This window comes from Aphelocoma coerulescens, chromosome 2, assembly GCF_041296385.1.
Source record: "Aphelocoma coerulescens isolate FSJ_1873_10779 chromosome 2, UR_Acoe_1.0, whole genome shotgun sequence".
NCBI classification, from domain to species: domain Eukaryota; kingdom Metazoa; phylum Chordata; class Aves; order Passeriformes; family Corvidae; genus Aphelocoma; species Aphelocoma coerulescens.
In genome coordinates, this window is record NC_091015.1 from 137,731,521 (window position 1) to 137,759,106 (window position 27,586).

At 37.9% G+C, this 27,586-nt stretch overlaps 1 long non-coding RNA gene across 1 annotated transcript; it reads right to left on the reverse strand.

Moving 5' to 3' along the window:
• Positions 1 to 12,621: 12,621 nt before the first annotated feature.
• LOC138105230 (uncharacterized) lies at positions 12,622 to 20,255 on the reverse strand. The gene is made up of 3 exons (XR_011148422.1): positions 20,079 to 20,255; positions 18,827 to 19,062; positions 12,622 to 18,512 (listed from the first exon to the last, which is right to left on the reverse strand). It is a non-coding gene; the product is annotated as an uncharacterized lncRNA (long non-coding RNA).
• Between the last annotated feature and the right edge of the window lie 7,331 nt (positions 20,256 to 27,586).

Sequence of the window (27,586 nt, forward strand, 5' to 3'; positions counted from 1 at the left end):
ATCAAGATTTAACTTTGCAGTGTGTCATAAGTCAGCTGCTGTATCGAGACAGGTCTCGATGTTGGTCTCCCAGGGAAGGAAACATAACATGTGACTGAAAAGTCACTTAGTGTTAATACCTCAGAAAAGTAAGAGTCTATGTTGCCTGTATAATCACAGCAGAAGGCTTGTAGCTATAGGTCTTAAATCCTACCTCTCTCCACTGACACTAAGGGCAACAAAAGTACAAACACAAATGTCTAACATTAGGTGTTAGAAATATCTCCCACCAAATATTTTCCATCAGTTGCAGCACTCCAGAAACACTGGTAGTCACTGGTCATTTTGCTATTGTAGACTAGAAGTCAAAGTCAAAGTTGCTCTTACTAGTGACAGTGACTTGCAAATGCAAGTGTCCAACATGCAGGATGCATCTTTGTGCTTTACCACTATAGATAATGAAGGCAGGATGCAAATTTTGTCAGTGAGCCCTCCTGATCTGATTCAGAGTGACTGGGAATACTGGCATGCCAGGGAACCAGTTAGTGACAGCTTACGCAGCTTGACGGGAAACTTTAGTTTCAAAAGGAATATAGATTTCCCCTTTTGTAGGTAAGACAGTTGTAAAGCCAGTTCCACAGATAAAGAAAAGGTAGAAAGGATTATTCCTGATGGACACAAATTCAAAACCATGTCTTCTGTTTTACTTAGAGCAATGTTCATTTAGTGAGGCTTTACTCCAAGCATATTGTAAACCTACATTGCTACATGTCCTCCCATCATCATACCTATGCAGAGTCTAAATGCTGCAAATATATGCATCCAGGACAGAGCTCAATCACTTTCTCTCATAAATGACTGACAGGCTGATTGCATACAGGCAGCAGTCAGCCAAAGCTCTGGTAAGGGGCCATATGTTGCTAGGAGACAAGGCCTAATGGCATGGGGAGGTATATGCAGGGGAGGTGATGGAGCTGGGGATCAGGGCAGGGAATATAAAAAGAGGAAGCCCATTTTGTTTTTGTCTCTGTAGCATAACCAGTGCATAAAAGCCTCCTTTCTTTCACATTCATACAGCAGGAAGCTCCATCTTTCTCTGCAAGTGTTGCTGTTCACCACATTCATATAGTAAAGGGAAAACTCATGACACCAAAAGTTCACAGTCTACATGTAAGTAGGCAAGTAAATTCAGATGAAGGGAAACTTTATTTTTAAAATAGTGTTTTATTTATTTATTTATTTTAATATATATAAAATAACTGTAGGTAGAAATTGAATTTATGCTCAACTTGTAACAGTAGAAGCCTTTCAAAGGAGCTGAAGGTGGTAGTCTGATGCATGAAACAGTAAGATGGCTGCTGCTGTAAACAGTCATATTAGTGCTCTGGTTGACAGATGGACCAGCTGACTGAAAAAAAGAGAAGAAAGAAAAAATGAACTGTGATGGATGCAGCAGCTAATTATCAGTGAGTCAAAAGACTCTTGTGATTGAGGTGGAAGAGTATTTGTGAGATGCAGATGTACAGTGATTGTTCTTTAATTATTGCTATTACCATTTTAGAGAAGGGCAACAAAATCCTGTGTAGAAAGTAACACAAAACAAAAGGAGACATAATACAGAAAAACAGAGGGGAAATGGAGCATTCTGAGAATGAAATATATACTGTACTTTTTTTTCTCTTTGAGATAGGGACAGAGAAGATAATAGTCATCTCTTCTGGTTATATCTTTAAAAGGCTCTTCACTTTTGTGTTTTGTTCCTATTAGAAATGCATAACAGAGGAGATGAGAACCCTATAAAAAAAGAAATGCACACTGCTCACTCTAAAATTTAGCATTGCATTTGTGACACTTTCATTTTAAATGGAAAAATTCAGAAAAAATTTTAATTAAAAAAATGTTTTAAAAAAAGAACACACGTGTGGTTTTGACCTGTGAGCCTGTTTTGTGGATCATTTTAGATACAGATGATGCAGTGTTTCTTTAAAAATATAAATTTAAAAAAACTTAGGAGAGCAAGAAAACTGTATCTATCCAGATAATAAAGCAGGAACCATTACATGCCATGTGGAAGATAACTGTCTATTTTCCAGCCTAAGCATCTGAAAGAAAAAAGACCTTTTATTTTGTAAAAGTATGTTTGATAGAAGTATGGTAAAGCAAACATCAACAGAGGATCTTGTGGCTTGAAAAGAAAAATCATGAATATTTATTCAGGAAATCAACACAAGAGATGTACAGAGCACACTGTTCATTTAAAAAGAAAAAAAAAAGAAAAAAGAAAAGGTGATAAGCCACTGAAGTGCCAGAAAGAGACAGAGCAAAGGCAACAATAATGACATGATTCAGGTATGTAAATGAAAACACTCCTGGCAAGAAAAAGTAAAGAGAAGCTCTTAAAAGTAACCTCTTTTAGTACTTTCTACTAGTACTGTGCCTTTTGCAATGTGCCACTTTAGAAAAGCTGAGATCATAGCAGATCTCTGAATGTAGATCAGGTTTTATCAAAGCCTTTTGCTTTGTCTGTATGTTGAACAGAGAGTTGTATTTTAACAAATGCAGAAATAATGAGGGTTTCAGATACCCAACGTAAGCACAAAAAGATACACTCCACTCTAATATTTCAAAGCACTCAGACTCACAACTGAAACAGCACTGAGGATACACAAAATTCCAACATGTAGTTGTCAGGATTTCTGGTAGTAAGGAATCTTAGTCACATATCTTTCCCATTTCCCATCTGAAGCAAAAGGTAAAATTGTGCAGAAGTTTAAAGGTGGTGTGTAGGTATTATTCAGACTTCCCTATATACTGTATGTTTGAATCGGCACTTTAAACAATTTTTTAAAGACCCTCAGTCTATTTAAATGAAACTAAATTTTTGTTTTTCTGCATGACTATACATTATATCACTTTACTAAAGACAGCACACCTGGTCTAAAGCACACATTTAGATATGTTTGCCCTATATCTCAATACAAAGATTAATAGTATTTTAGCTAAAATACTCTGTTGCTTTGGGTTTTTTTCTCTTTTATACCTGTTCCTGAGGATGCCAAATCGCAAGATAAAGTAACTGTTTAAGTTAAGCATAGACAAATTTAACCTCTTTAGTTTTCATGATAGCTTCTTGGTCTGTTTTGGTGGTATTACTTTTCTCCACATATAAATTTATATTTGCATAATAAGCAGTGAAGCAGTTGGTCTATTAGCTGGCCCCTCAAAAAAGTTATTTATATCCCAAAAATGGATGAGGACATCTTACCTGAGTTAAGTAATTCCAACGTCAAGGAAATACTCTTTCGATCCCTTGGAATTTCTTTTCCCTCATTCTGCCTTGCCTCTTCTGCTAATAGTCTTCAATTCCTAGCAACCTTCTCTTTCACCAGATTTCAAACTCTTATGCTTCCTGAAGATACCATTTATACTCACTGAAAAGCTCTACTCACTTAGAAATTTTTGCTTAGAATATGTAAAATAAGACCTTTGTATCTGCACAAAATACCTTTGCATCTATATATAACAAGAGCATTATACCTGCCTAAAAATGCAAACTCTAATAATAAAAATTAATAAATTAATAAAAATTAATAAAAAGTAAACTGATTTCTCACGGTCACACAGATCTGATCAGCTGCTTTTCTTTTTCTTTTTGATGTGGTTTTGCAACTGGAAACATAAGGGATGTGCTTTACTGATGATCATTCTCCATAGTAATTTTTCATTAGTATTACTTATTTTTCATTGTTTGGAAAGTGAACACTACAGAAATTGTTCCATACTTGGTATTGAAAAAAATAAATCAGTTCTGGGCAATAATTCAGTAATACTACCTCTGTTACTGAAGGTTAGTGTTATTTTCACTGAGCTCCTTTGTACCTTCTGAGGACATCTGGGAGATATTTCAAGCCTAAAAGTCCAAAATAGCTAGCCATGAGATGACCTAAACCAGGGAATTGATATTGGTGGGCTGACCAGGAATTGTGACATATAAACAACTAATATCTTGCTTGTCAGTACCTCAGGTATCTGTCTTTTAAGAAGAGACTTTGGGAGAAGATTCTGCTATGTCCCAGTAGTAGAATTCAGGATAGAAAATAGATTCAAAGGTCTTAGAAAGGTATTTTTCTTCTACCCTTTTCTTGAGATTTGCACCATTGTGCCATGTCTGGGCTGTCTTACAATATTACTTTATCAGAGGGTCACACATCCCATAAACCATGGAGTAATGCAGCCATGAAAAAAGACACCCAGATTCTGTCTGTAAAAGCCAGCAGAAGTAGATGCTTAAGATGCTAGGACGTATTGCTAATCAAAACAAGGAAACATTCTTGCTGTTGTTTAAGTAATTGTATCTCCTTATGTGGAATACTGTGCATGATTCTAAGAACCCATGTTAAGAAAAGTTTAATTTCAATTGTAACAGCTACACATAGCAGAAGTTGAACTGATTAGGGAAATAGGGATCCTATTTCATAAGCTATGCTTACTTGGGGGTACAAAGTTTTTTCCACAGTATTAACAGAAATATATATACTGGCAAAATTCCTGTGCAGCAGATTGGGCTTTGAGAGTTGAGCTTATTAGAATGACTAGAATGAAACCTGCTAGTGGAAGGGAGAAATGGGAAACAGCTACAAGGGGCAAGACAGAAGGGATGTGCATGCCTTCTATAAACAGACCAAGAGGATAAATGTCAAGGAGTGAAATAAACTATTTAATATAAAGGAAAATGTTGGTGTTTGGAGATACACATATAAATTGTCTCCAAATGAAATTAAACCATCAAAATGACTAGAATAGCAAAGCACTGGTCTCACTGATCAATGGGAACCTTTGCAATCTTAAATCCTGTGTTTTATATCATACCAAAAAGGTGTGGCAAGATTTCAAAATATTCTCATTTTGGCTTTCAAATAATGACTTATCTTAGTAAATATTATTAAAAAAAAAAAGAAAAGGGCATGAGCCAGACACTAGCTAGCACTTTGCCAAGTCAAGATGTCATTCCTTTTCCTTTTCATTGTCTTATTTCTCCTTTTAGTGATATCCTGCAAAAGTACGATCTGTGGTTATGAAGTTTGATTAACCACTTAAAGCAGACAGAAAAACTTTATTGGTATAACATTTGCTTTTCCATATGTTGAGTACTCTATAACACAGACATCCAGTTGTCACTCATCATAAATCTACAAATGCACAACTACCATATTGCATGTATATACTTAAAGCTACAGTTACAAATTAAATTTTTATTGGTGCATCTATTTTCCCACCAAACAAAACAACTACAAAGCAAATTGAGAACTTCCAGGATACCACTTGAGCCTTAACTTGGTAGCTGCCTCCCCACTGTGCTGGCACAGTTTTTACTCTTCTTCCTGCTCAAGAGTCTTGCAGCAACAAAGCCAACAGCTGTGGTCCAAAGGCAGTCGAGTTTGGAAGTCACACACCCAGATGACAACCTCTGGTGTATCTCTTTCCAATAGCAGCAGCAGTGACATCTGGATCTATTGACAGCTTGAGGGTTTCTCTCTTGGCTGGGTTCCTCCCTAGCAGCTGTGGAACTGTCTCTATCACTGTCATGAGGTTGGGCTGCAGTGAGGATAACAGTGTTCCCTCCTCCTGCCGTGATTATGAGATTCCTCACTGTGTACTTCTAATCAGTCTCTCTCCTCAATCACATTACACTGAAAACAAAATAAAGAAAAGAAAAAACCCCACAAACATTTCCATTTAATTGCCTATTTTTCTAGAATGGTCTATTCTCTGTCCTTCAAATGCACTGCCCACTTATGCACCGCATTGGTTCTGACTGCAAAAAGAATTTCAACTTCCCAAACAGACTATTTCAGTGTGAGTTTGGTTTTCGTGTTGCTTTGGGGTGGGTGTTTTGCCAGTTTCTAGCTGTAAAGATAATTTCTCTTTAGAAACAGAAGGATAAACTACATCAAACTCAAGATCTGGACTCTCTGACACGGATGATCATTATGACTGAGTAACCATGCAAGAGCTAGAAGCTGGGAAGAGTTGTGTTCAAGGTGATGCTTACTGGCCCCTGAGTTATTGGATACTGCTGACCTACAGGAGAGGAGGTGGAATAGAGAGCATTGTAACTGATATACTAGTAGACAGAGAATGGGGAACAGTATTTGGTGCAGTGGCAATCCAGATTGAAGGAAGGAGTCCTCATTTGGGCTTGCTTATCACCCCTAGCCCAGTATCTGTGACATACCTGCCTGAAATGGAGAGAGGTGTTGAGGGGTGCTGGTAGGCCAGAAACGAAAAGGGGAGATTGAAGGAAAAGTCAAAGACAACGTTTTTGGTAAAGACTTCTGTAGAAATATGGGGATTGACTTAGAAAGTGAAAAAAATTAATCTGGCCTTGTAACACAGGACATTTTCAGGCTCTTTGTTCTTTTTTTTTAAAAAAAAAAAAAAAAAAAAAAAGAAAAAACCCACCATACCTCAGTCTCTATCTTTTAAAATGTTGTGTGGGAATTTAGCTAAGAGTCTTATTATTCCAGCCACAGTCTTGTGGCTGAAACCGTGTTCAGAGCTTTAGAAATTTAAAGATAAAATGCTTCAGAGTGTGTAAGTGCTAAGAACACACAGGGCTGTCCTATCCCTACAAATAACTACTCGGTAATAATTTGGTGAACCCAGCAATACAGTGTGACCTCAAATGCTGTGTTAAACAAGGAATTCTCCTGCCCACTTGCTACAATTCTCTCACACAGGGTTCATGCTTCTTTTAGGAATGTCTGATCACTACATGAAACCTAGAGGCAGGAAAGCCAGACAAAACTCTGAGGCTTACTAAAGCTGGAAATCTAGACTTAAAATTCTACACAAAATATCAATTATTAGCACTACACTGAATCATATATCATAACATAAATTAATAATATATTACTCAGTGAAATGCTAAGTGTGATTTTTAATACTATATGACAGATTTTTTAATTTATGAACTGTCTATTAAATTTAAAAGTCCTTCCATTTCTTTCTTCTCTATCATATATTAAAGTCTCCTTTTGTTTGAGTCTCCTAATCCTTCATTTATTAACAATACCACTCTTTCACTTTTCTATTATTGCTTTTGGGTTCTTTCCTTTCATTATTTCCTTTATTTTCCTTTTACTTTTCAAGTCTCTTGATATTCAATTTTCATGACAAAATTATGTAAGAATTAGACCCAAATGTTTTCTGTCTTTCTTCCCATGTATGTAATATCTTACATGAATATATTAAACTCATATATGTCATTCTTGGAGTGATCCATAAATAATATAAAATAATAATAGGGCAAATAATATCTATCACCTGTAGTAGGTAAAATATGGTAGCTTTTCTCTCTGGAGTTCTTTCTTTTTTACTCACTTTACTACCCAGTAATTAGTATACTGTGGAGTCCAGATCCAGATAATCCTCAGTAGAAGTGTTTTTGCCTGCCAGATACTTACTATATAAACATTTACATATGCATCTATGTTGATTAAAATTTTCTCAATCTCTGCTAAATTGAAACCCAGGTCAAAAAGTACAAGGCTAACATTAAAAAAAAAAAAGGAAAAAAATTTACTTCCCTTGTAATTATATTCCTTTGTGGAAATGTAAATTCCCATAATCAAAACTGTACATAATTGCCAGTTAGTTGCCTTAAGCACAAGGATTTGTGTTTTTTCTATAAAAGTCCCAGTCCCTTTATAATGTGGTTACCCTTGGGAAGGTCCATAAATAACATGATTTTTCAGAACTCTAATTTTTTTAACTGGATCATACATAAAAATGGATGTTTTCTAAAATTTTTTGTGGCATTTTTTTCTGCTTAGACCATTGTGTTTATCCATAGGATTTTGAATGAAGATTTAACTTGGAGAAGACCCAGCGTGCATCCCTGCAACTCCCACGTTATTTAACACCCCACTGTAGTAGCAAGAGTTGTAGGGGGGATTTTGCAGATCCTTTGGGATACCCAACACCAGCAAAGCCATGTCTAGCAGTCACCACTGAGCTGTTCTACACATACTTTTTGATCTAACACACCCAAACAGGGTGAGAGAGGAGAGGGCTTTGTAATACAAGTGGCATGAACGATCACTTCAGCAGGGTCATCTGAGCAGTATCCCTAGCTAGTAAAGATTTCTCCTAGTGCTCTCACAAGTAGAAGGGAACAAATGGTGTCCACAACGTTGTTACTATCAGTGATTTGTAAAACGTACCATGTGGTATATGGATATCATAGTGTAGTGTGCAGGAGAGATTTGCAAGCCATTAAAGGAATTATTCTATTGTAAAGCACTTGAATAAATTTAAGCACATGAGTTTCAGCAAGTGAATTGAAACTATTTTGGCTGCTCCTTTTATGTGTGTCTTCTTGTACTTTTGGGTGATAATTTTTAATATGGATGTTGTGAGAGTTATTTCATCTTTATTGTTTAACTGAAAAAATTCTCAGATCTTAAGAGGATTCCTGGGCAAGTGCCTGAAGACTGAAATACTTTTCATTGATAGGTTCTAAAAACTCACTGGCTTACACATTCTCCTGCTGAAATGCTTGAGTTTTGCCCGGACACCAAAGAGCAGTTCAATTTTCAGTCTGGGCTTTGGTCCCTACTTTGTATTTGCCAACAATGGTGTCAGCTGTGATCTAGACACCTGTCTGTTAGAAACTACACTGAGACCACAAACTCATTTCATACAGATCACTGAAAAGACATTAGATGGCAATAATTGCTGTTACTTCCAACCTGGATTAGATTTGAACCAACAACCTAGGATTCATATTCTATTACTGGTCCCCTGAGTTGTTCACGACTCTTGAATTCTTTCTCTGATGTTGTGTTATGTATTCTTGAAGTAATATATCAGATTCCTGATTCTGTGCACAAAGGAAAGAGAATTCATATGAATAATTCTTCAGTGTGTGTGGATGTGTATCCAAAAATATATAATATAAACCAAATCTATTTTAGGAACATTAAAATTCTGATACCTTCCTAGAAAACAAAAATTAATTATACCTTTCTCAGGTTAGGGTCATTTGGAAGGCTCCTGCCCCTACCAAATTTAGCTTTGGATTATTTGTATGCAGACCAAGCAGTTCTGAGGTTACTGAGTTTCATGACAGAATCCTGAGTGGGACTAAATACACTGTTGGAGTAAATCCTCTACTGAAATAGATGGATTTGCACCAGTAAATATCAGCAAGAAATAAAGAAAATAAATTCTTGAGATATCCTAGTTGGGGGAGGTATATGTGTTAAAAATATACATACTGCCATCAGTAATACCCATAAAAGATTTTGCATAGACTTGTATGGGATCAAATAGCCATCATAAATGACCATTTATAACTCTACTGTAAACTCTATTTTAAAGGTACATATTTGACCTCACAGTAAATTAGGACTGTGACAAACAGCATTTTTGCTCTTGTATTTTTTCAGCCAAACCACAGTGTGTTTAACACTGTTCAAACCTGTATTACATCTGCACACAAAAAAAATCAGCAATAGGATACATTCATTTCAGAGGTGTGTATCATCAAAGACCTCTTTTTAGTTTAAAAAAAAAAGGAAAATCAAAACTCTGAGTCCTAGATAATAGTTTCTATACAGTGCTGTGTTTAACTGAGAGTTCATGTTTACAGCTCAGTTGTAAAAAGCTGAGAAAATAGAGCTTTGTTACCCAGACACTGATGAAACTCTAAATACCATTGCAGACAGAGCTGTATAATGAGTACATATTAAAATGTCTTTGGTGTCTTCTGAGAGTGCAGAACATTACATGTTACTCTGGCTATAAACGTATAACAATTGTGGTTTTGTAAAATAAGTTGAAACCTCCTGCAGTCTAAAATATAGAACAATGCAGATGACTAATTTGAATCAACGAGGTTCCACGTGGCATGTCACAGTGGGATTCCTAATGATCTTCTACAAGGATACTGTTTGTCTAAGGCTCTCATTTTCCATCCTGGGATGTGTGGATGTGAACTATGCTGAAAATAATATGAGGCTAATTACCAGCCTTGTCAATGGCAATTCAAATACAATGATAAACCATATTTCTAAAAAAAAAAAAAAAAATTAAATTAAGCCACATACCCTTCCAGTAACAAGGACACTGAAACTAAAGATGGTTTCAGCATCTGCTCATAGATTCTTTGTTTCTAACAGGATTTCTCAGGCTGGATGTCAGAACAGGTGGGATTAAAATTAAGGAAAAAAAACCCAAACCAGACTACAGCTTTAGAAAGGAACATCCACAACACCATAATCTTCAGCATTTGTTCAGACCAAAAATATGAGAAAGAATATAACAGATTTTTGTGGGAAGGATGGTTACCCTATTTGTCTTTTTTTATAAAGCTCCTCCTTTTTTTCTTTAATGCATTTATAATGTAAAACTGTTAGATAATATTGTAAAGGTCCTTTACAGTTTTTCATTGCATTTTCATTCAGTTTATCAACTTTTTTTTTCCATCCAAGATTGCCCATGGTACAGCAAATTAAAGTGAAACTGCCGCCTTTAAATCCTGACATCCTTTCACAGTCACTGAATAGCTAAGACTACCCAACGGGACAAGAAAAAATATTTAGTAAATTGACAAAGGGTGATGTATGTTGTTTTAAATTCCCATATAATGTTCTCTGTCCTTGTAAAACATTTTATCCTTCCAGGTTAAATACACACAAGGCACCAAGTGCCATTTACTATGTAAATGCTAAAGCACATGGTTAGTAACAAGTCCAAGCTATTCTCACCTTATTGACTTACTTTGTTATCTTCTTTTGTGATACATTACTTAGGGAATGGGGGTTACTCTTCTGGCACTTATATATGTTTTTCCATCAGTGTCTCATACATCCAGTTGCAAATACAGACAGGCAGATACACCTCCCTGTGTGTCATTCTGTCTACAGCTACACACAGATAGACATGCATATACACATATGCAGCTTTTCTAGTTAAAAACATTCTGGTAGGTGAGAAAACTGGGTATCCTATAAAGTATGACAGAATATTGCGTCGATTTTTATACCACTTTTGATGCAATGGAAAGCATTAGGCATAAATAGCTGTGTTACAAGCATTAGAGAATCTACCTTCTTGATATGCTATTGAATTAAAGCAGCTTCTATTATAGTCAGTGCTTCTGTAGCATAAGTGAGTTTAGTGACAAAACAAAACAAGAGATAGAGCAATTGAAGCAGATGTTCCATGAAACTCTTACTATACAGAACACAAGGGTCTGGCATATAGCTCATCAGTAAAACATGAGAATGTACTTGAGTAGAAAAATCACAATCTGGTACCCACAGGCTATTGCCTGCATCTCATGTAAACTGATAAATTAAAGATGCTGCACCATTTTTCCTTGTCTTTCCTTTGTCAAATGCAATCATTTAAACATGCATTTTGGTACTGGAAAACTTAAAAAATAAGCAAACATGCAAACATATACCTAGCTTGCTGAAGCACAGCCTTCTACAGACATTAGATTTTTTCTTATCATCTCTGTGTGTATTTTTTTTAATCTCAAATAATATTGTTTATTTTGCCTGAGGATTTGGACTTGTAAAAGCAAATTTCAAAGTCTGCCCACTCCACCCCCTCTATCACTATTGGTGGTAGTGAGAGATGTTTTTATCAGAGATTCTGCAGAGAAAAACATCCATTTATGGTTACTTTGTAAGGAACCATTTTAAAATTATGCAGGTGTTAAAAAAACCCACCTATAACCACTAATAAAAAAATATTGTTATGCTATGTAAAATAAAATGTGTTCTGAAAGTCAAAATAATTAAATATAAAAAGTAAACTGTCCCCAGACATTTTAATAGACTGGCAAACAACATAGCAAAAGTATAAGAATTTTCAATAGTGATGCATAAATACAATTTATGGTTTTTGAGAATTTGATTATATTTACATCCACAGAATCTTGCCAGGTCTGGGACAGTTTTAGTGTTCTTTGCTGACCAAGGTCAGACTTAACAACCACAGAGCAGAAACATGCAGCCATAATTTAGTAAATGTTATTTTTTTCAGTATAATACAAATAATAATAAATATAAAAGATGAACAGGCTTTGATTTTTTAAACTTTGATCTTTTTATCATTATTCTTCTCTGTTCTTTATTCCTTGGAATAGCTTTTGTGAAAGTGCTTTATGAATGGTTAATATTCCTTCCTTGCTTGTCTCTGGAAATCTGAAGCTAAGTGGGACAAAATGCAAACAGAGCATTACCCGTTAAAATTTTAATACCACATCACGATTTTCTAATGGAGCAATCAGAATTGCAAAACAGTGTTAGTCTACTGAAACCAATAATAAATCAGGTGCTAAGAGCAGCACCTCCTGCAAGTAGTGGACTACAGCCAAACATTGCAAGATTTACAAGGACAACTGGTTTCTTTCATTTAAAAACTTATCACTGTCTTCTCAAAGTGTTCAGAAATTAACAGTTAACATCTCTTTACAGTTTATTGTAGGATTTTAATTTGGGCACATTTGAAATCATAAATGTATTAAAAACCAGGAGAGAAATGTAATTTGAAATAAGCACTGTGGCTTTAGTTTCAATACAGGGCAGGATTACAGTGAAATAAACTGCACACATATGCACTAGGTAAAGTGTGCTACCATTTATTTAGTTTTTCCACTGTTTTGTTCTTATTATTGACATTACTAAAGAGGACATTTGAAGCGTCTTCCTGCAGATACTTAGCCTTGAGCAACACAGACTAACATGTACCTTTTTGCTTTACAGGCAGGTTTTTAGGGGTATTCCAGGTAGATGACTTTCTCTTTTACCAAGTTGGTGGTAATTAAGCTATGTGCTCACCACTGCAGAAAAAGTGACCATGTCCTAAGAATTCACAGCTACACAGAAAGCAGGGGATAGAAGAAAAGTTTCTCAACCTTCCAAAGATTACAAAAACACTATAAAGGCACTAGAATCCTTTTAAAGTGCAGTTATATCTGCATGAAGAGTGAAATAAACTCTTCCTAAAATCTCATTCTGGATGTCATTCTCAAGTCCATACCCTCGATGTCAAGATGGCTTTGAGTGTTTATTTTTGATGGAGCTATGGCATTTAGATTTGTTGTAGCCTTCGGCTCTCACTGTAAAGGCAATGATATTTTTACTCTGTGCTTGCCTAAGTGGATTAGGCTCTGCATTGAAACACACAAAGTATGAGCCAGAGCCTCTGTGTCGCAGGGTCTTAGAGCTTGCTCTTCCAGGGTGAAAACAACAGCAGCAGTGATCCCCCAGCTGTGATTTCTTCAGGGACAGTCTCATGGCTGCTGCCTGCAATGCCACCCACACATCTGCTCAATGTTTTCTCTCATAAGGGACTGGGATTTGATGTTCGCTTGAAGAGGAGAGGTGATGCTGCTAATCCTTGATTAACTGCAGCTCATTTTCCTCACAGTCACAGAGCAGATTGAACTCATAAAACTCAGACTTGCCGAGAGCACTTGCGACCATTTCCCAGGAGTGTCTGCAGGGACTGGAGCCTCCCATGCCTGCATTATGCAGCCACTGGCCTCTCTTGCTTTTCATTCCTCTTGAATAGCACTTGTTGAATTAGTAGGAAAAACTGAGTCCACTTGGATAATAAAGTGCTGTTGGAACTCATGCTTTGAATATGACATTTTGCAAAAAGATGTTTCCATAGCACGCAGGGACACAGCATTCTGGACAGCTGTTTCAGGTCAATTGTTCATATTAATATACCCCCAAAATACCAGTTCACAGAAGTAACCTCCCACCAGAATGGGAGCTATCAATTTCTATAAATAAAGCATCTTCAACACACAACTGAATAACTTTTATTTTAACTGCCAAGGGGATATTGTGTGATATATGCTTAATTTGTGACCGCCCATTATCTTTGAGGGTCTAGGTTTAAGCCATGGTTGGGTCAAAAATAAGAATATGTTCAATGGCCTCATCTAAGTCTTCAGCTATCTATATCAGAAACATCCCACAATCTGACATGGGGAGCAATCTCAGCTCAAGGCCCATAACTAGAATAGCAAGGGTGCTGCAGGTCAGAACTGAGATTTATTGAAAGGGATGTGCAGAGAAGCTTAGTCCCTCACTTTCATGAGCACTAAATTCACTCAAGATTTTAATAATAAAAAATGCAGGGTTGTCTGACAACATTCATTTTTTTTTCATGAGCCTGTCTTCTCAAATTCCCAGGCTAATGCTGCATATAGTGACACAGCCAGTGTCACTCATGACAGCGTTTACCTGCATTGCAACAACATGACTTGCCTGTCAACCTTAAATGTTTGACAAACTGCTCTTTTTTCCCCAAATAAATGCATAAATAACATGAAGATATGTGAAACTGCTGGGGGTTTTTGTTAGGTTTTTTTTTTTTTAAAGGGCAGGCATCAGGTTTGTCTGCTTTGCAGTTCTGGCTGCATTGCAGATGTCCAAGTTGTGGACCAAAACATGTAAAAGGCTGTGAAGTTAATTTTGTTACTAACTGACTTCTTCCTTCCATTTCCTTCCAGTATCTACTTCTACAGCATGCAAAATGTCTGCAGGTACTTATCCTGCCAAATTTACATACATATGCTATATATATTAGGTATACAATAAAAATGAGGAAAAAAAAAAATGGAATGCTACACACTGAATAAATAAAATAATTCAAAATGAATGCATCTTCAGGTGAGATCTGACAGAAGAACTGTAAAACGTGGGTGTTTCCCTTTAAGAACTATATGTCACCTAAACAAAACTTTCATTAGCAATGAAGCTATTTCACTAAAAAAAAAAGGGAGTTGGTTCTGCATTCAACCACATTTTTAATAAAAGCATCCAAAGTGGTAGCCATCAGGTGAAACAGGCTGCTTTTAACAGTGTCAAATATGATTATTGGAATCACAATACACTTTCTGAATACCTTTCTTTATTAATTGGAATGGTGAGAGCTCTCCCCCTGTTTTAGTCTCCTATAACTATCAAGAAGACATGTAGTGGTCACAAAAGAATTTGTGATGATCTCATTTCTTCCTTTGGAGATAATGCTGAGCTCTTCAGGTAGCTTGCTGTTGAACAAGATTTCACATCTTTACTCTAGGAGACAGACATTCTCACTTTCATGTTATCTCCTGCATCCTACAGCTTTCATGTGCTTTCTTAAACACAACCACCTACAGAAACTGTTATGTTTATTTAATCAGCCTCTGTGTAAAACTGGATTGCTAGAGAACATAAATAGGCACTGCCTTGTCTCAAAGAAACGTTGGAGAAGCTGAGGATATGCTGGACTAAGGAGGACTGTTCAGTTTGAGTTTGGAATGGAAGGAACAGGACTGCCATTAACATTAACCTAATTTGCCTGCAGCAAAATTATTCTGTAGCATTTCAGACCTAATAGTCAATATAAGGAAAAGTGATCCAATAACATTGACATGTTAATCATGAGTAGTTTCAGCTTCCACTGAATAATATTATACAACCCTTTTGCTTTAGGTAGCAGGGGAGCAGAATCACTGGCTGAACAGTTTCTTTCAGTCCTATAAATACCCTGCTCCTTTTGTCACTCAATCATCAAATTCCTTTGACCAAATAATGAAAATAGAGGGTTTGATATCAACTCCACATGTATCTGCAATGAATGTTTTGGCCAGCTTTACAACCACGTGCATTTTTATCATAAATCAACATAGCACAAATGTACACATAAGCCTGTAAAACACAATGCCAGTGATGTCTGTTTCTTTTGTTGGGTCTTACTTAACATGTAATCTGTGTTATCTGTTCCTTCCCTTGTAAGCAGGCTTGTGTGAATATAATTTTAGGTGAAAGTCTGGGATTATTTCATGAGCTTTTCCATAGTTTTTGCACTAGGAATGAATACACCTGAGGTGCTTTTTTGTAATAAAAATTCTTAAAAAAATTCTATTCATCCACACTGCTGAGTAGGCAGAGAACAAAGCATAGGTGTGACCTATAAAATCAGAAACTGCACCAGAGCTCTGTTTTCCCCTAATTCAGCTACGCTTCAGAAGATCTGTACTCTGTACCTTCTACCAGGCCAAGAATACATTCACAATTTAAGGAGCAACACCACAACAGCAGACATTGGATGAGTCATGAGACTGTCAAATCAATGGCCCTGGATTTGGCTTTTGACTTTGCCAAATTCTTAGTGATTATCTATGTTCCCTCACAAACTGTTCAGCTTCCTTTCACTGGAACATCGGAGCTCATTTCAGACTGCATAACAGGATGTCATAAATGGTGCTATATCAGAGAAAAATTCCTCCTGCTTTCAGTTGTCTGTGCTGGGGTCACTCAAAAGCAGCTGGAATACCTGATTAATCAGATCATGGAGCCTCACATGTGATTCCTTAGAAACACACACTAATAATAGATCAATATTATAAACAAAAGAGTGCTGCTTTGCCTATCATCTTAATCACATAGACTACTTGGTAGTGACCATCAAGTGTCGACCATGGCATCTGGAGTATTCACAGTTAGAACCACTCTAAGCACCAGATGACACCCTGAGAGTCCAACTACAAAGTGTGATCTTCCATTTTAGTTGCTCAATCTGGTCAAGTCAGCCAGAATGGGATCTGCCTAGTTACACAGCTGAAAGTATTCAGAAGCAGTCATTCAGTGCAGTGGGGAAAAGAAGGGATGTTTAGTAATTTAAAGCTTGCTCTAATTTAAATTCAGTGAGTTCTTGGATCTGCTTAGCTACATGTCTGAGGGGTGAATAATTTTACCTTGAATATTTATACCTTGCTTTTACTCAGAACTAATAGAGTTCTTCCATTTCCTTTTCCTTTCAAAACGAATGCCAGTTCTGCATATTTCTGCTTCTCCACTATACCCTTATTTTTTCTTAGCTTTCAAAAACCTATGTTTCCTGAACAAAACAAGGGGAGAGTAAAAGTGGTTAATATTGTGGTAAGCTTCAGTAGTGCTTTTGTGAGCTAGACAGCACATGTTTCCTCAGAAAAGACTTCAAAGAATGACACAAAATGCAAGTAATGGAAGCAGACAGCTTTGCTAATGGCAGACATTCATCCAGGATTCCTGCTATTTTAACGCCCTGTTCTCAGACTTGAAGAACAGAAGATCACTGGCAAAGTCACACTATAGCTTCTAAATCCGCTTGTGGAGTGCTTCTGTGTCAAGCAGTCTAGAAGTATCAATAAAGGTCCAAGATATCTGTTCTACAAACAAAAATTAAAAAGCAAGAGCACATTAAAAAACAAATGGTGGAACATTACATTGCAGCTCTATCCAGAAAGCTCAGCCATCTAAAGGTGTCACTATATTCTCTTTTAATTCAGAATATACAGGTTATACCTAAAGTTATCTGGCAGGTATACTACAATATCAGGTATTGTCATGTTTAGTCTCAGTGCAAATATCATCATTCAAAAAAAGAGGTTTAAAAAATGCTTTTGTGCAGAGCCTCTGCCTCTGCTGGCAGTCTCTCCAGTTTTCTGTCTCTGTAAAAGAATATAGCACATCCTCCCTTCAGGTACAGTCCTGCTAGAAATCACAGAAGCATTGCTTGTTAGACCATTGCTATCCCCGGGACAGCCATTCAGGAGCCCCACAAAGTTGATCTGACAATCCAAAAAGTACAGCCTTTGGTAAGAGTTGCAGAGGTTTGGCTCTGGAAAGCTGACTGCGTTCACTTACACGTGCAGGTTCTGCCGAAAAGCAATTCTTTCTTGTGCTGTCTAGCTGACAGCATAACACACACTAGGCCATGCCAAGGCACGTGCCACAGTCTGTCTTACAGACACCTCCATCATTAGAGAAGCTTTCTGTTTCTTAAACTTTTTACTTATTATTTGCAGTGATCAAAATCCTTTAAATATTTCTTTTTTAACAAGACATTTTCAGACCACAGCAGAAAATAGTTCAGCATCCTCTCACTGAAAAGGCTACCCAATGCCTCTACCATTCAAAACAAATGCTAACAAACTCCAGTGCAGGCAATACCAAATCTCCAAAAAGGAGGACGCTTCTTTCTAAAGGCCTGGAGGTGAACCAGGAAGGCACTGTCCCTGCTGGAGTCACATACATTTACTGGGGAGGGAGCCACAAGGTTTGGAACCCATATCATCTTTACACTGGACAGGGGTGTAGGTTCATGTACCTCATTATTTGTCACTCATGCAATACACTTGAGCATTCTCTGTATCACACAAAAACCTGTGCGTATTAGTCCATATCAGTTCTGCTGAGAGGTAATAAATTCAAAATTGATCCAAGTAAATACTTTAAATGACCAAGTTTCTCTTTTTTTCTTCTTTTTTTTTTCCTTTGGGTCCTTTCATTGAAAAAACTGAGTTGGAAGGCCTGATCTTCTTTCTGTGCAGTTATTTGATATATAGAAATCATGTTTCCTCACATTTTTTTCTCTCCCCAAATGTAACTGTACACATTATTTTACTCTTGGACATTCAGATCATTGGGAAACCTACTGCCTACAGGAACAGGCAGAGGAAAAAACTTTACCTGGAAAAAAAAATAGAGAAATTCATAGAAGAGATGTACATCATTGGATATGAAACATGAAAGCCCAGATGGAACCTCTGCCTCAGAAAAAAAAATCACTAAAATGCTGATTGCTGGGAGCTGAGAAATTATACCATGGGAAGGATCATTCTATAACTGCCTTATTTTCTCTGGTTTTTCCCTAAGGGTCAGTGTTAGAGCTAGGAGACTTTGGTCCTTTGATCTAAGCTCCCAAGCAGGTCACAGAAGGAATAATTCCTATAAACCATCACTGAAAATAAACATGAATACTCCAAGTTAAAAAGGAGTCTTACCTTATTCAAACATTAGTTGGTCCTTGTGGCCTTTCAAATATTTCAGCCAACTAATAGTCACGAAAATTTCCATGCACCTGACATGCTATAAACTTTGGAGAGATATTTAGTTTCCAGATCCCCAAGTTCTACCACAGAAAGCAAAGGCAAGAGGGCTTCAACCAAATACATAAATTTTCAGCAGGTCTTCTTCTCTCTGTCATTGTCTTGGTTATTTTCTCAAGATCCCTCCCTTTCTGTAAGAAGAAAGTTTAAGAAATGCTCTGCTGGGTCAGACCAAAGCCTGGGTTCATCTATCCTAACTATCTATTCTCCACAGCTCAGCCTTTAACCAGATGGTGGTCATTTGGCCATGGCGTCCCCTTGACAAATACATAAGTATTGCCTGAGGTGGAAACCTGGCTGTTTTCTTGCTGCCAGATCCTAGGAAAAAAAATTGGTGTATAACAAAGTATTCCATTTTTTCTGCTCTCTGTCCTACACATCTTCTCATCATTATATAAACCATCTCAACTGGTTCCCATAAAAACAGCATTAGAAACAATACATAAAAGTGAAATAATAAGCAAAGAAGCACTAATCAATTAATATTCCCACCCTTTCCAATCTCTGACATTACCATGCTGAGACATATATCTCCTAGAGAAATGCAAGTATCTCAGCCTTCCCTGAAACAGTATGTTATAGCCAAGAAGAGGACACCTAGATCTCTGACATCGTTGTGTCCCTAAGGCTGCACAACATGTCAGCATAACCTGATAACCCAAAGACTTTTGGTCATGATACTATTACTTGATTGCTGAATCCATATGATGTTTTATTAATGCTTTGAAGGCTCTGTAGTACAATATTTTCCTATAAAACAAAAACAAGTAGTAAATGCAGTGGACAAAGGAGAAGAGTTGCTCCCATGAAGCAGTTTATGAAATATTTGTATAAAATTTTGCAACCTTCACCAGAGACCAAGCTTTTTGTCAGAACCAACAGGGTATTTTCAGGCAAATAATCCTTTTCGTTTGTTTTCTACAGAAATAGAAAGGAATCTTTGAGAATAAGACCTTGAAAAATGTAGTGAGAGACCAGTAAAGGTCTTCCCATTACATCTCTGCATCATTTCTTTGCAAGGAAAAGACAGGTGCTGGTAACATACCTTTCCTCTCTCAAAAATTATTTATACTAGAATTTCTACTAAAATATGGTGTCACTCCTGGTGCTTTGGATAACAACATAAGTTATTTATATTTAAATTTACCTGATAAAAAAATCATTTTCTTGCTCTTCCAATGTAATTTTTAAATTTTCTCAATACTTCTGTTTCTGCATTGCCATATTCCTCCTATACTGTTTTATCTAAAACGTTATTAATGAAATACATGTAATACAGTGAAAGACATGTAGATATAGAGATCACACCTGTGTATGCAGTGATATACTCCCTTTTTCTCTCCTTTCTCCAATTAGCCTCCGATAATGTGAGCAGGCTTACATGATTACAGGTAATGAACCAATTACTATTTCTACAGTCATGCTGAACTGTTTTTCCTTTGACTTAAGTATGTTTAAAACTAACAAGCTTTCATTATGCTTTTTATTGATGGTGACATTTACACTCCAAATCAGCTAATCAGCCACGAGCACATAACAATATGATTTGAATGCTTATTGCTCATATAACTGCACTTTTAAACTTAGCAAACTAACATGCAGAAATATATGGTTACAATTTATAGACAGAATCCAGCCTTGGAAACACATGAATCCTCTAGTACTCCTCACAGTGCACATGGATGTGCACTGCTTATGTCTAGTGTATCACTACACCTTTGTATCAAAAGAGGCAGTACAAGGAAGAGAGGAATGAGAAAGAAGCTAAAGAGCCAGGGCAAGACTGAGTTTGCTTGGTAGCACTGCTGCTGTGTTTGAATCTCCAGAAACTTACTCCACCTCACACTGATGGGTTGGTTGGGCTTTTCTGCCCTGTGAGCTTTCTTGGAAAGGATTCTGAAGTCATTATTAATATATATGTGTATATTTATCTTGCAGCCTCTCCTCGGGTAAGAGGGCAATGCTAATTCTTCTGAGCAAATCTGGGGCCAATACAGCATCAACAACACTTGGCTTCACCTGGTCAGGGATGGTCCCAGATAGCTAAAACAGCTCCATGTGGACCCATTTCTTTCCAAGACTCTCAAGAGTCTCTCAATATCACTGCAGATCTTCAAGCAACAGCAAGTCACTGCTTTGCTTGGAAATCATGGCTCCTGTTCACACTTCTCTCCTCACTTTTCAAGAACAGCAAAAATCCTCAGGGTCTCTTCTGTTGCCAGAGCTGTGGTGTGAAAGCAGAACAGTCCAGAGAGCATTTTGGACCCTAGTTTTAATTAAATGCAACAAATAGGGTTTGGGTAAAGAATAATAATTCAGGCCTAAAGCAAATTAGGGAATTTAGATAGTCAACTACACCTTTTGTAACTAAGAAGTTTCACTTTCCTAGCACAGACAGACAAGGTAATTTCATATCAAACCACAGAACTCCCAGTTGTCTTTGTCAAATATGCTTATAGGCCAGGTCCTGGCCATTTTCTATGGAGGCCTAAGCAGCTAAGCCACTTCTCATAGTATTCAAACATGCTTCTTACTTACCTTCCAGGGGACTGGCCTGACTTCCCACAAGCAGTATGATGGATAGAAAAGCTTAGGCTCTTAGCAGACATGCAGAAAGCTCATGATGCATCAGCACACTACCCTAATTTTTAGTCCTTATTCCAAAGACAATTTCTAATGGTGTTTTTTTGGGTTGTCTGGATTTTTTTTTCCCCACTGACTGATCCTTTTAAAGAGGAAAGAGTAACACTCAATTATTTTAAAGAAATTGAGCTATCTTTAGGAAAGATTTAAAAACTCATTTAAGGTACTTCCCCTTGGCAGAAGAAGCCCTTGTAGGAGGTTTTAAAACCTTGTTAGAAGCTGCTCTTATACCTTGTTGGCTGTTTTGAATCTTTTTGTAACATGCTTGAATTTTCCCTTAAGCGCAGACCCTTGATTGGTACCTTCAGATTTTGGACTACGTTTGAGAAGCCAAATGCCTCAGAGTTAGGTACTGAAGCACTTTACTTTTAGGCACTTATGCTCTTAATTAGATCCAGCCTTTTAAACTATGAACATTTCAGAAAAGACTCTCTGCATTAAGAAGAATTTATATTAAGCCATAGAAAAATGTTAAATTTTAATGCGGTAGAGCACTCAAAACTTGGTTCTTACTACTGAGAATCTCATCTACAAAATGGCTGCTAATGAAATCTCAGAGCAAATATGTTGGCTTCAAAGCAAAATTAAAATAAAGACAAATTACTGAGGAATTATTGTTTTCAATAAGTCCTTTTTTCATGTGCTAATTACAGAGTAAGAAAGTGATTTGAGTATCTTATTATTTATCTCTCCTTTCTCTGCCAGGAGTTTATAAAGGGTGTGAAAATGGAGGGCTATAATAATAATTTCATTTTTGTTTTAAAGAAAATAATCAGGTTAGCCAGCATTTAATACTGAGAGCCTGAGGATTCCATTTGCATGACTTTGAAGGACAAACACAATATTATCAGTTCTGACAGTGAGAGGAAAGACGGGGCCTTGAGCAGATGTATTTATTTATATATAGACAAAAAAGTCATCTCATCTGAGAAAGAACTGACACAGGAGAGAAACCTATCAGGATATAGTCAGAGATATTAATTTTTTTATGATTAGTGAAGTTACTCAGATTTGACAAAAAAAGTTTTACTGCTATCATTTTAACATTTTTTTATATAAGGTCTTGGCGGTGGGGGAACACACCAAAAACTAGATCAACAGGGTCTAAAAATATTTCAGTATCCCAAGTAAAATCTCCTGAAATAATTTAATTATTACTGTGGTTCAAATGTTTGCAAGTTGCAAACTTCCAGCATACTTTAAGGGAATATAAACACTACTGTGCTCAGGGATTAAAATGAGAGAGAACAGAGATACCCACTGTAGAATGCTACTAAAAAGAATTATGTTTTCAGTACACTATAAAACAGGAGATAAATTTTTGTTTTGTTTTAAGTGTCAGCAGACACTGAGGCTTCATGCCATATGATGTTTCTGCATTCAGCTAAAGCCCACACACCCACAGAAGTGCAGTTTTGCTGAGACCCCTCTGGAGTGATTCTATGATTCCATGATTCTTTGACATGCTCTGGAAGCCTCCAGAAGGTACTGTATTCTGAGTATTGGTACTGAGTTTTCTCAGCATATCACTCTTGCACTTTGGGCTCTTCCATGGATACACATTAAATCCTAGTATTGCCTGCAAAACTGCATTGCTGACATTCAAAGTGACGCACTAATTTAGTCCTGCTTACCTCACAGACCTCCTATATAAGTATTTGCTTAGTCATTCCCTGAGGTCCTACCCTGCTGGTCTCCTGTCAAAGCCTGCATTTAGAGTGAGAGCCTTTGGCTCTTGCCCTTTCAGCTCCTCTTCTCCTCCAACATGGAAGCTGTCGTTGGTGCAGGTTCATGGATCAGAAGGGTTTTTCCTGCCTGTTTTACAAACACCTGTTAACTCTTCAGTTCTCTTCAGTTTCTGCCCAGCATTCTTTAACAAAAGTGCTGCAGGCTGTCAGCCCTTGTTTTGAACAATCATTGTTAGGATTTATTCTTAAATATAAACAGCCAGGAGGAGTCTGGAGGTGCTAAGCAGTCAGAATCTGATGAATAATGTATGTCATTCCCAGATAAACCCGAAAGCATCCACTTCTGGGCTACTTGTCAGAGCCACAGGAATGGGCAAGTCAGGAAGCACATGCTGAGGTTCCCCAAGAGTCAGCAGTGCACCCAGTCTCCCAGACAGCTGCCCCATGTCAGCCAGCAGCCTCTGCCACCTCTCACCAGAGCCCTGGGTAATGAGATGGGCCTGAGCCCTCAGTGGGTGTTAGGCAGGGCTCTGGCAGGCATCCTGCCATGGGTGTCCTCTCCAGGACCAAATTACGCCATCTGGAGAGCATTGCTATCAAGAAGGCATGTGATGTACAGGTCAAAAGAGAGACGCATTTACAAAACTATTATTTCTCAGTCCAAAACAGTTGGAGAAATGCTTTTATAAAAACAGGTGGAGCCTATATCCAAAGGGGTTTAAGCAGCCTCATTTTCTTTTGCACCAAACCAAATATCAACCTGCTGAGCAGCAAATAAAAAAAAAAACCCACCAGTGAGGTAGTAATTCCTTAATCTCTTATGGCCATTTCACAAGCAAATGTCCCAGGTCTGTAATTCCTAGAGACCAGCATTTCCTCAAGTGACAAACCAGCTTTTAAGTAGTTGAGAACTTCCCTTGAAACTGCTTCCATCCCTCTCTAAGTCTTCCATCACTCTGCATAGGAGTACTTTGCATCTCTCCCAAGGGTTCTTCCTGTTCCCAGTGTTTCCCACCAGACCCTGACTGAAAGGACTGACTTCAAAGAACTCACATATGCATCCTGAATGTGGTAAGTGGGTTTATCTGAGATCCCTGTCTGCGACTCTTGCCTATGGGCAAGCTGCAGCTCAGATTTAACACTTTGAGTGCAGAAAGGCAGCAGACAGGTAAAAAGTGGCACGTGGTGTATGTGGCCATAGAAATAATGCCAAGGCCTGCCACATTCTTCCTGACTGAGTCCACCAGAGCCTGGTCACTCACTGAAAGTGCAAGCAAAGCTAATGGGAGAATGTCAGACATATATCATCATGGAGGACATATCATGCCCTCTAAGAAATTTAGCACAAAGTGATTTCTGCATGAAAATTAAGATGTTGACAACACAATCACCTTGGGTGTCATTTGTCCTAGAAGTTAGAAAGAGAGGGATAATACTCATTCTCCACATGCATGGATTTGAGCTGTAATTCAGCACCATAAGGGACTTGGCCTCAGTGCAGGTAGTCAGTCTGTTCTTACACTTTTGTTTTTATCATGTACACCAGCCTTGACTGTGCCAACCTACTCCCATCCAGGTGTATTCTGAACTTTTTTTTGGTTGGCTTTGACTTTCTGATTTTATTTTTATTTGTCTCTGAGCTTATTATTTAACAAGAAGCCACAAACTTCTGTGTCAGAAGAAAGGAGAGATGTCATATGGCACAGTGGTCCTTGGAAAAGCCAGGCTGAGGCAGAAAAGACAGAGGTTGCTTAAGTCACCCTTGCTAGGATAAGCCTCATGTTCCAGAGCCCCGGGTTCAGACTGGCTCTCCTGGACTGGAGCCCATAGTCTGGAGGCTGGTTTGGAACCTATCCAACAGGTGATCCATCCCAAAACCCCTAGAGGTTTGTTACAGCAAGGAAAATATCAGAAGTTTCTTCCTCCTATGACTATCAAGTCTCTCTTTCCGCAGACTTTCAAACATAAGAGAACAGGAGTTGTCCAGCCTTTTAATATAACTAAATTGCATTCCAAGTTGGTGCCTTCATTTCTTTAAGATACCTACTACATTTTGGTGTGCTATGCATACTGCATATTTTAACACCACTGCAATAATAAAATCTGAGCAAATAATTTGCAGTGAATAACTTGAAGAATTTAATCTCTTCTCTCATTCACAATTTGGCTGGCAGCAGCTAACAATGTTCTTGAATCTGCTGATCATTCAGAGTTACACCACTGGTTATTTTAGAGATAAAATTTCAAGTCCACAGATTGTTTATTAACCTTTTATGACAAGTATAAGGAAAATGTTAATTTTGAGTTGCCATAGATATTTTAGATTGAATGCAGAGATCACATTATCTACATAAATACTTAATATTGACAGGCATTAATTTATGTCAACATAGAAAGGCAATATAGCATGACATTTTATTTGGCTTCATCTGCCTCCAGTTCAGACTCAAAAAGAGTAGAAAAACACGACAAAAATTTCAAACGGCTTCACCAGAACAACATTTTCACAGTGATGAACAAACCAGTATACTCTTGCTTCTGACTTAAATTAACATTGATAGAATACACATACTGCAACTTTCTGATACTTTCTGAATAGGCAATAGAGCAACCTAAATACTGGTGTTTCCCTTTTTATTCCAAAGCAAATACCAGATCCTGAAGAACCCCTGAATTATCATGTCCGCTGGATTGAGATCCACCTTCAAGTATACATTATGATATTCTGCCATGCTGGCATTATCTGACAACAGCAGCAGAAACTGTGGATAGAGCAGAAACTCTGTTTGGAAGATTCACATGCATTAGGTTTCCACTAGCATTTCATCTCAGTATCTCATTAATAAATAAATGTTTATGAATAAACAAATACTAAAGTAGATGGGTATTATTTACTACATTTGTGATTGAAGATGAAAAATATCCCTGATTTATGCTGACATATAGTGGGAAGGGTTTTAGAAAACCCATCTCTTTATGTGGAGATTAAGTATAGGCACTGGGAAAACCCTTTTTGTATATATAAGGCTTGGTCGAATGATTAACATCTGGAATGTATTCATTTCTTCTATAAACTACATATGACTCCCTTTCTACTGCATTCCTCGAGCAGCAAGCAACATGGATGTATTAATATTAACATGCCTTTGATTCACTTCTACCCCTTTTACAGTCTACTGCCATATGCCGACAGCATGTCATTGGGCATGATGTAACCAAGTCTCTGCCCCAGGAAACTCAGAGAGACTATTTTACTAGAAATTGGGCCTAAAAAGACCACAATTTAATTTTATACCATTAGTTAAGCTGAAAAATATGAAAAGGACTTTGGCTTTGCACTACCTTTCTACTTCTGCAGTGATAGAAAAGGCAAAAAACTCACTCAAGCCTACAGCTGAGATTTCCCAAGAAGAAAAGAAAAACCAAGGTGGACTAAACTGGATGCAGATAGCCTTATGCCTACCAGTTCTTCTCCTGGGACAGGGGTAGAAAGTAGGACAGCATGTAGATGGAAGAAGCATTGCTCAGGATACCTCAGCTTGTCCACCCCTACCAGAATGACAACACTGTTTTACAGCCATCCCTGCTGCTTAGGTGTTAGCCACAGCCCGGCATGGTGTAGGGCTCTGCTGACCAATACTTTCCTGGAAAAAGCAATTCAGGGCAAAAACATAGGATGATCACCCTGTTTTTTTCAGAGGGCTGGAAGGCAAAACAGTCATGGCTCTTGACAATAAGGACAGGGTGGGGCTCCAGTTGCATGCGGTGGTGTAGCTGTAACCTCCGGTAACTCCAGCACTTTACACTGGGGATACTTTAGCTTGTGTTTGCTGCAGAAAACACACCTCCACCCTCTGCCAAGAGTGATCTCATCATAGCTGTAGCTCTGGCCTTTGTTTTCAGGTTGGTCCTCTCCACCATGACCTGTTATCCAATGCTTAATAATTGCTGCATGCGGGGATCTGTTAATCCCTTGCTTTTCCTATTTCACATGTTCCCCGTTCCCTGCCCTAGCCCTGGCCACTCCCTCGGTTTCTCCCTATTTGTTCTGTACCCCAACCCCGCCCAGGGACCGCCCCTGGGCCCCTGACAAAACCACCCCGCACCCAGCCCTCGTTGTCTCGCCACCTCTGAACATCGTAGGGACACGGTGTGATTAAAGCCATCTCAAACCCTCATGAGAGACCCTTCTCTACCTTCTTTACCATCCACTGCGTTGTAACGCTGCTGGCTGCCGGAGCCAGATCGTGGGGCTGTCCAAAATGGACTCCGGGATGCGACTGATCCCATGGCCCTAGGAAACCCTCGCTGAGCTCTCAGGGAG